Source organism: Oratosquilla oratoria, chromosome 5 (genome assembly GCF_046742065.1).
Source record: "Oratosquilla oratoria isolate Oo_2021 chromosome 5, ASM4674206v1, whole genome shotgun sequence".
Taxonomy (NCBI): Eukaryota; Metazoa; Arthropoda; class Malacostraca; order Stomatopoda; family Squillidae; genus Oratosquilla; species Oratosquilla oratoria.
In genome coordinates, this window is record NC_134781.1 from 64,460,684 (window position 1) to 64,470,216 (window position 9,533).

The 9,533-nt window shown below is 39.1% G+C and overlaps 1 protein-coding gene across 1 annotated transcript in view; it reads right to left on the bottom strand.

Annotated features, from left to right (window-relative positions):
* Positions 1 to 1,867, bottom strand: part of LOC143025254 (uncharacterized) — a 9,127-nt gene extending 7,260 nt beyond the window's left edge. The window contains exon 1 of the mRNA XM_076184716.1: positions 1,709 to 1,867. The gene's annotated coding sequence lies outside the window, so the exon portion shown is untranslated. The remainder of the gene's footprint in view (positions 1 to 1,708) is intronic.
* Positions 1,868 to 9,533: the final 7,666 nt, after the last annotated feature.

Sequence of the window (9,533 nt, forward strand, 5' to 3'; positions counted from 1 at the left end):
TGTGTGTGTGTGTGTGTGTGTGTGTGTGTGTGTGTGTGTGTGTGTGTGTGTGTGTGTGTGTGTGTGTGTGTGTGTGTGTGTGTGTGTGTGTGTGTGTGTGTGTGTGTGTGTGTGTGTGTGTGTGTTTATACATATATATACACAGACACTGGATGGTCCCTAGTACATAGATATTCATCTTTTCAACCACACTAATTTTCACTTTAATTCCATGCAATCACGATCAAGACTGACAAGAAACTCGATGGAAGTATGTACGGAAGCTGATACGTAGTCAAACTAAGGACTCGAACCCAGCTGAGACGTAATAATTGGACAGTGACTAAAACCATAGCGCTATTAAGAGATATACAAGTGGATTGAACATAAAATTCGTGTATGTGTATGTAACTCGAGTATACAAATATAAGAAATGGTGCTCTCCTTATAACGCTCTCGATAGCGCAATGGTCGAAGTCGCTGTCCACTTATTACGTCTCATCTGGGTTCAAGTACTTAACTTGACTTCATATCAGTTTCCGTGTATGCTTCCATCGAGCTCCCTGTCAGTTTCGACCGAGATGACATGGAATTACAGTGAAAATTGGTGTGGTTGAAAAGATGAATATCTATATACTGGGGACCATTCAGTGTATGTATAATACTCTCCCATGCGTACATGCTACCAGTTGCACTATCGTGGCAGGGGTGGGTTGAGCATAAAATTTGTATATATGTACGTAACTCGAGAATACAAATATAAGAAATTGTGCTCTAATTATGGCCTTCTTGATGGTGCAATGATCTAAGTCCCTGTCCATTTGTTACGTCTCAGCTGGGTTCGAATCCTTAGCTTGACTACGTATCATTTTCCGTATATGCTTCCATCGAGCTCCTTAACAATCTCGACCATGATGGCATAGAATGAAAGTAAAAATCAATGTGGTTAAAAAGATGGATATATATATATATATATATATATATATATATATATATATATATATATATGTATGCATGTATATATGTTCTATTTCTAACGAAATTAAAATTATATATATATATATATGTGTGTGTGTGTGTGTGTGTGTGTGTGTGTGTGTGTGTGTGTGTGTGTGTGTGTGTGTGTGTGTGTGTGTGTGTGTGTGTGTGTGTGTGTGTGTGTGTGTGTGTTTTAAGACTAAGTTCAGCTACAGCAGTATTGCCATTTCTGTGAAATAATGGAACAAATCTGACCAGGCGGTTGGAACAGACAAGCGAGATCACAATCTTATCATTTACATTATAATTACCGATGCTGTGTCACAGCTGTCATAAAGATAACTGATTTAGATTTCTAAATAGGAAAGTTTATACGAAATAATTGTTTTGAATATTATGCGTACCTCGAAAAGAATTAATGGTGGCTGCAAGTTCAGTGGTGTTCCGTTGTAAAATACTATGTCGATTTATGTCATCTAAACCAGGACTATGACTGGGTAAAATAGTGATATAATTTAGATGTTTGTGATATTTTTGTGAATTGAGGTAGTAATCAATATTAAGGCAAATATTACGTCGTTCACATTTCAGACACCACATCATTTACCCAAGTGGCATGATTAGGTCCTTTATAACACAGAAATTCATGCGTAGATAAGTCAAAACGACTCGCCAGTCGTTCTTAAGTAAACAACGAAGTGCGACTGACAGTATCAGGAGCATATTCGACTTAAACCAAAATATAACTCACCTGCGATAAGCGATGCTGCCTATGTCCTTTGGTGTGCAAGGATATGGTAGAATCAACCTTGTTTCAGTTGATATAGTTGAAGTTGCTTGGCTTGAAGTGCACACACGGTCCAGGATATGTGTTTTCTATGGATGTTGGAGCTAGATTAAGCTTAAGACTGGTCGCCATGCTCTTAAGTAGGTTTTCCGAATCCCCCAAGTGGGGGGATGGGGCGATGGGAGGGACAATGTTTACATTCGACATGTTGGACCATGCAGCGCGCGGGAAGGTGTGTTCGTTTGTCGGTTGACGCTCGGAGATCTTAGGACTTACGGTTTATATTCTGCATTTATTTACGCGTGTATTTAAGTATATTTAATCTATTAGGTTGGGTAATAAATTTATTGTAATTTTTTGTGTCTTTTGTGATTAATGAAATACCTTTGAGAGAATGTGATAGAGGGAACATATACTGTAGATGATCGAAGCGACGACGGTTGATGCAGTGGGCCCGCCTCCCACGCACACGTCACGGCAATGACGTAGTCGCCCGTTGCTACTGGTGATGTCATCATCGTTCAATTCCGTTATATAAGAAGAAAAAAAGTAAAGCAGGAAACGACGCGAATGCAAGATTGGCTAATAAATCATTATGTAGAAAACAAAGAAGTATGTACGTGTAAGATCAATGTGTTTATTAGAAGGGTAATATTTCGAACTGCGATAAAACTGAATTGTTTCGTCACGACGATACACTGGATGATTTATTATGATTAACGTTTTTATCTTAATATATTTGTGTATATGTTGATTAATATACTTATGTTTATCTATATATTTACTTATCTGTTTATGTATATACTTATATGATTATCTATTCATTTATTCATATTGGAGGAACGCTTACCAAATGAACAGACTAATGGCTACCTTCAGATAGGTTTAGAAAACCTGTTACTGCGCCAAGCGATTTCATTCACGTTAGGGGGCTCTACCGAACAACGAGGCTTCAGACTTGGTAAGACAAAGTGTTCTGGTCGTCTCTTCCAACACGTGCTCGGGTATCTTAGTTATGTGCATAGGCTTATCTATGTAAAGTTTTATTACATTTTTTACAAGATCGAATGTGAGCAAAATTGCGTGTGTGTGTGTGTGTGTGTGTGTGTGTGTGTGTGTGTGTGTGTGTGTGTGTGTGTGTGTGTGTGTGTGTGTGTGTGTGTGTGTGTGTGTGTGTGTGTGTGTGTGTGTGTGCATATGTGTGTGTGTGTGTGTGTGTGTGTGTGTGTGTGTGTGTGTGTGTGTGTGTGTGTGTGTGTGTGTGTGTGTGTGTGTGTGTGTGTGTGTGTGTGTGTTTTAGGCGTGAGCTTATTCATATTGCAGCGATGTATTTGTCCTTGAGAGCAGATGTGCGATTGTGCACATATATAGTTCGTATGGCCTGAGTTCGATTCCAGTGAGGGGTAAAGGCTGCACACACACACACACACACACACACACACACACACACACACACACATACAAATTCTCAAACTGGGAAGAAGTGATAAGTGGTGTCCCGCAGGGATCAGCACTGGCCCCGATCATGTTTGCCATATACATAAATGACATGGATGAAGGAGTAGAGCGTTACATGAATTTCTTTGTAGATTGTAATGTCTTTTTACTTCATTATCATGATATTTCGTCACTTTCACCATCTGGCCTAAATAATTATACTCTTCAACTTCTTCAAGACTCTCACCATCGGCTATAATCTCTTTACTTTGAACTTTCGTGTTGAACATTATTTTGCTTTTAGTCCTATTAATCTTTAAACCTACTTTGAGACTTTCTTTGTTCAGATCACTCAGTATATCTTGCAAGTCTTCTGCTTTTTTTGAAATAAGAATAATGTCATCTGCAAATATTAGGTGGTTCAAATATTCGCCTTTCTCTTCCCAATTCAACCTTTTGAAAATCATTTCCAAACAAGCTGTAAATAATTTGGGTGAAATGGTATCGCCTTGCCGTACTCCTTTCTCGATCTTGATTTTTTATGTATCGTTATGTAGTCGAATTATAGCGGTACGTTTCGCTGATTTTTTTCTAAAACCCTTACGATCTGTTCGTTTGTACTCTGCTTGCGTAACGACTTTAGTACTGCTATTTGTTTTACCGAGTCAAGGGCCTTCTCGTAATCTACAATAGCTAAACAGAGAGGTATATTGTACTCTGTCGTTTTCTCGATTAGTAGGTTCATCGCCTGCAAATGGTCTAGAGTCGAATATCCGCTCCTAAAGCCTGCCTGTTCACTCGGGCTTTAGGAGCGAATATTCGACATAGATGAGACTAGAACCACGAACAATGTGCCCAGTATACACTATGAAAGTGGCGGCCACTATATTTCTTTATTTTCCGATATTTGATGTGAAAGTGTCACACCGATTTTATATATATTTTTTCTGTTATTACTTACAAAAATATTAAATATTAACCCCCATCTCGTAAAATTCGAATAATTGGGATTTTCGAGTTATCTTTGGATTATTGGAGTTTTACTGAATATGTAAAATAAATAAAGAAATTATATAGACCATGGACTAAAATCTACCGTTTCCAAATTTGCTGATGATACAAAACTGTGCGGAATGGCAAATGATCACTTAAACAAATTAGATATTCAAGAAGATTTAGATCAATTACAGCAATGGTCTGAAAAGTGGCTAATGAAATTTAACACAAGTAAATGCAAGGTAATGCACATAGGTAAAAATAACAGTAAGTACGATTACAAGTTATTTGGAAATTCGTTAACAAAAGTGGATAGTGAAAAAGATCTCGGCGTAATTATCAGTAACGACCTCAAATCATCCAAGCAGTGTATTTCAGCCTCTGAGAAAGCAAATAAGATTCTGGGATTGATTGCGCGATCTTTTGATTTCAAAAGTCCATCACTCATTAACAAGCTATATAAATCGTTAGTTCGTCAACATTTGGAATATGCTGTTTCCGTATGGTCACCGAATCTCATTAAAGACATTGACAGACTGGAAAAGGTACAACGGCGAGCCACAAAACTGATTCCAAATATCAAAAATAAATCATACGAAAATCGACTAAAACATATGAATCTGTTTTCCCTAAAAAAGCGTAGACTCAGAGGTGACTTGATACAGGTCTTTAAGATTTTAAAGGGAATTGACAACATCAAAAGTGACAAAATTTTCACATTGAATGAGAATCAGACAAGAAACAATGGTCTCAAACTGTCCGGAAAGAGATTCAATTTGGAAATAGGTAGAAACAACTTTACCAACCGTGTAGTCAATGAATGGAATAAACTTCCTGCACAGGTAGTGCAATGTAGTTCAGTTCTAAGCTTTAAGAATCATTTGGATAAACACCTTAGCAAGATGCTGTAATGATTATAATTTATTTCATATTATTTGTTTTTGTTTTTTATCATTTGTCTGTTTGATTTTCATTTATTATTAGTTATATGTTAATTTATCATTATTTACTATTTACCTGTTTGTTTATTATTTAACTATACCTATGCATTTATTTATGTATTTTATTTGTTATTTACATTATTATAGTTTTTTATTTATCATTTTATTATTATTATGATTTTTTTCGCATCCGACCTAGATATGGACCAAAAGGTCTCCTGTCGGCATGCTCCGCCTTTGTAATCCTTTGTAATGTGAAAGTGCTTATCGGCATCTTGGTCAGTCTTTTTTTTTCATCAGTCGGGATAACGGGTGTCGGGATTTTCTGTCCCATATATATATATATATATATATATATATGTATATATATATATATATATATATATATATATATATATATATATATATGTATATACATATATATATATATACATATATATATATACATATATATATATATGTATATATATACATATATATATGTATATATATATATACATATATATACATCTATACATATATATATATATATATATACATATATACACTATATATACATATATATATACATATATATATATATATATGTGTGTGTGTGTGTGTGTGTGTGTGTGTGTGTGTGTGTGTGTGTGTGTGTGTGTGTGTGTGTGTGTGTGTGTGTGTGTGTATACTTCATTAAAAGTGATGGCTCTTTTTGCATTTATTATTTTTTAAATGCATTTTCCATATGCCTCACTATGGACTTATGTTCCTTTGATAGGAGGTTTATGACTTCACTATAGGTTCAAGACCCTTCTTCAGTAGCTCTTAGAAATGTTCTTTCTGGTCAGGATAAGAATTATTACAGTGTTGTGTTTAATCAATTTACTTTATATACTGAAATTTCTATACTTGCTCGTCATTGGGGGAGGTCACAGGTCACCTGGAAGAGGTTACTTGGTAACTCAGGCAGTGATGAAATGTCACGTGCTAGGGGAAGCCTCCGACTTCGTGTTGTGACAAAATGTCCTGTGCTTGGGATTGTGGCGTTTTGGTCTCGGCTTTGATTTGTGGAGTTATGTCTCATGCTTGGATTTGTGGCGATTTGTCTCATGCTTGTTAGGGCCCTAAGATCACCTGCTTGTATATTCAGATTTGGGCTCAACTCTTTAATGTATAGTGCTTCTAAAATCGGGAGGCGTCTGTCATCTGTACATGTTTCCAAAATCTCAGAGTTTTCTTCGAGGATGCTTCTTGTTAGTGTTGTGCCATGGACTTCTCTTAAATGATTTTTAGGGGCTCCTGATGTCAGGTGATATGAAAGGCGATGGGATAACCTCATTGTCGTCATGCCAATATAGGTGGAGGGGAGGACTTCACAGTTCCCTCGTGCACATAAAACATGACCACCTTTCAAAGGAACATAAGTCCGTAGTAAGGCAAATGAAAAATGCATATAAAAATAATAAATGCACAATTACCCATCACTTTAAATGAAGTATGCATAAGAGAAAATCTCCTGCCCGGTTATACTATATATATATATATATATATATATATATATATATATAAAACATCTCATTGATCATCTCTTAGCTCTACAAAAGGAGAATCGCCTCAACCTCTCTACTACCATCAGGCAGGAACTGGATGGAGAAGCCGGGCGAATCCGAGGCAACTGTAGGAGTACACTGCTTACCCCAGATCCGAAGGAGACTGCCAAAGAACTTCAGGAAAGGGACTATATCATCACCCGCAAAGGAGATAAAGCAGCATACATACATATACCAAGTCTTTTTCCCCCTTACAAGGGAGGTAGCCAAAAAGGAAAAGGCAAAAACTCATTCCCACCCATTCCATCCCTGAAAACACTCCACACCCCTCCACCCTCCCTCCCATCTTAGCACCTCCTAGATGACGGGTCATCCCTGCACCCTGTCCACTGCCCTGGGTCAGAACTAGTGTCGCAAGACACAGCACATCCCCAGCAAGGCCGCTTCATTAAATCGGCGACCCCCCCCCTCTCCGTACCCCCATATAAAGGAGAAGACGGGGAGAAATCCCTTCGGGCTGCGTCAAAATTTTGCTCACACACACTACCTCACCCCCCATCCCCCCGTCCATTCCACCTCATGCATCACAACATCTTCCATATACAACCATTCTCCATTCACCCCTGTCTTCTGTCCTCTCCCTTCCTTCCTCAACAGACATTCCCCTCTTCCCCAAAGCCCCCTTCACCCCATCCATCCATCTCATCCTAGGACGTCCCCTCATGTTCACTCCCTCCACATCTGCCTTCCATACCTCTTTTACTAGTCTTTCTTCACTCATTCTTTCCATGTGTCCAAACCATCCTAATACTCTTTCATCAACCCTATCTCCCAACTCCCTTTCCACCCCTGTTCCCCTCCTCACCTCCTCATTTCTCACTCTATCTAGCCTAGTAACCCCCATCATACTTCTCAGACACTTCATCTCAAACACATTCAAGCTCCTTCTCTCTTCCTCTCTTATGTTCCATGTTTCTGCTCCATACAGTGCTGTTGGCACAATCACTCCTTCATACAGTCTCCTCTTAGCATCCATTCCCAAATGTCTATTCCTCATTATACTTTTTAATCCACCAAGGCATTTACTCGCTTCTCTCAATCTACATTCTACCTCCACCTTTACTCCACCTTTTCCTGCCACATTTGCACCCAAATATCTAAAACTATCCACTTCCTACAGTTGCTCTCCCTTAATGCTCACTTCCAGATTACTGCCACTTTCACCCCTTGTACATCTCATCACCTTACTTTTACCCACATTTATCTTCAGCTTTCTTCTATCACATACTCTCCCAAACTCTGTCACCAACTTCCTCAATCCCTCCTCCGATCCTGCCACAAGCGCAGTGTCGTCTGCAAACAACAGCTGGCTCACCTCCCACTTTTCTCCATTTTCTTTAACCATCTCCAATCCCTGACCCACTACCCTTGCATTTACCTCTCGCACTACCCCATCCATGTATAAGTTGAACAGCCAGGGTGACATAACGCATCCTTGACGAAGTCCCACCTTTACCTCAAACCACTCACTCTCTCCATTTCTAATCCTGACACAAGCTCTACTATCATAAAAACTCTTGACAGCTCCTAGAAGCTTTCCTCCTATCCCGTATATCCGCATAACCTCCCACAGTGCCTTTCTGTCTACCCTGTCGTAAGCCTTTTCCAGATCCATAAAGGCCCAAAAAACATCCTTCCCCTTTCCTATAGCTTTCTCACATATCTGTCTTACCACAAAGATCTGATCTACACAACCTCTACCTGTCCTAAATCCACACTGTTCCTCACCAATTACTCCTTCTGTTCCTCTCCTAATCCTCTCAATCAAGATCCTCCCATAAGCCTTCCCAACTACACTTAACAAGCTAATCCCTCTGAAACTACTGCATTCACACCTGTCCCCCTTTCCCTTGTAAATTGGAACTTTACAAGCACTCCTCCAGTCCTCCGGCACTCTACCTTCTCTCCAGCAAACATTAAATAACCTCACCAACCAGTCCACCATCACTGTACCTCCTTTTTTAAGACATTCTGCATGGCATCCATCCAGACCAGGTGCCTTACCTGCTTTCATCATCTTAACTGCTGCCTTCACTTCATCCTTCCTTATTTCTCCTCCATTATACTCACTCATCACTCTCATTTTCTTAGCATTTCCCACTGCAGCTATCTTTCCCTCCCTATCGTCCTTCAGATTTAGCAACTCCCTAAAATATTCTGCCCATTTTCCCCTTACTGCCTTCTCCTCCATTATCATCTCTCCATCTGCACCTTTTACCTTTTCTTCTCTACTTGATTCGCCTCCTCTTCCTCTCTTAATTTCTTTCCAAAACATCTTTTTATTACTTTCAAAATTTTCTGTCATACTCTTGCCCCATTTTACATCTGCTCTCCTCTTTGCCTCCTTTACCTTTTTCTTTACTTCTCTTTTCTTTTCTTTGTACGTCTCATATGACTCCCTCGTCCTATTTTGTAACCAATCTGTGTAAGCTCGCTTCTTCTCCTCTACAACCTTCTTCATTTTCTCATCCCACCATTCACTACCCTTCCTTCTATTTCCTCCTGTCCTTTTTGTTCCACACACCATCTTTGCACACTTTGTGACTCCCTCCTTGAACCATCCCCATTCCTCCTCCACACCTACCTCTACTCTATCCATCACTCCCTCCCACTCCTCCTCCAGCTTCTTCTTGTACTCCTTCTCCTTTTCCTTTTCATTTAAAGAGTTCACTCTAAGCACCTCCCTACCTTTTGTCCCTTTCCTCTTTCTCCATCTGTCCTCCACTCTCAACTTACCTTCCACCAGAAAATGATCTGATATTCCCCCACCCTCTCCCCTTAGCACATGTGCATCCTTAACTCTTCCTATCATAATCCTATTTA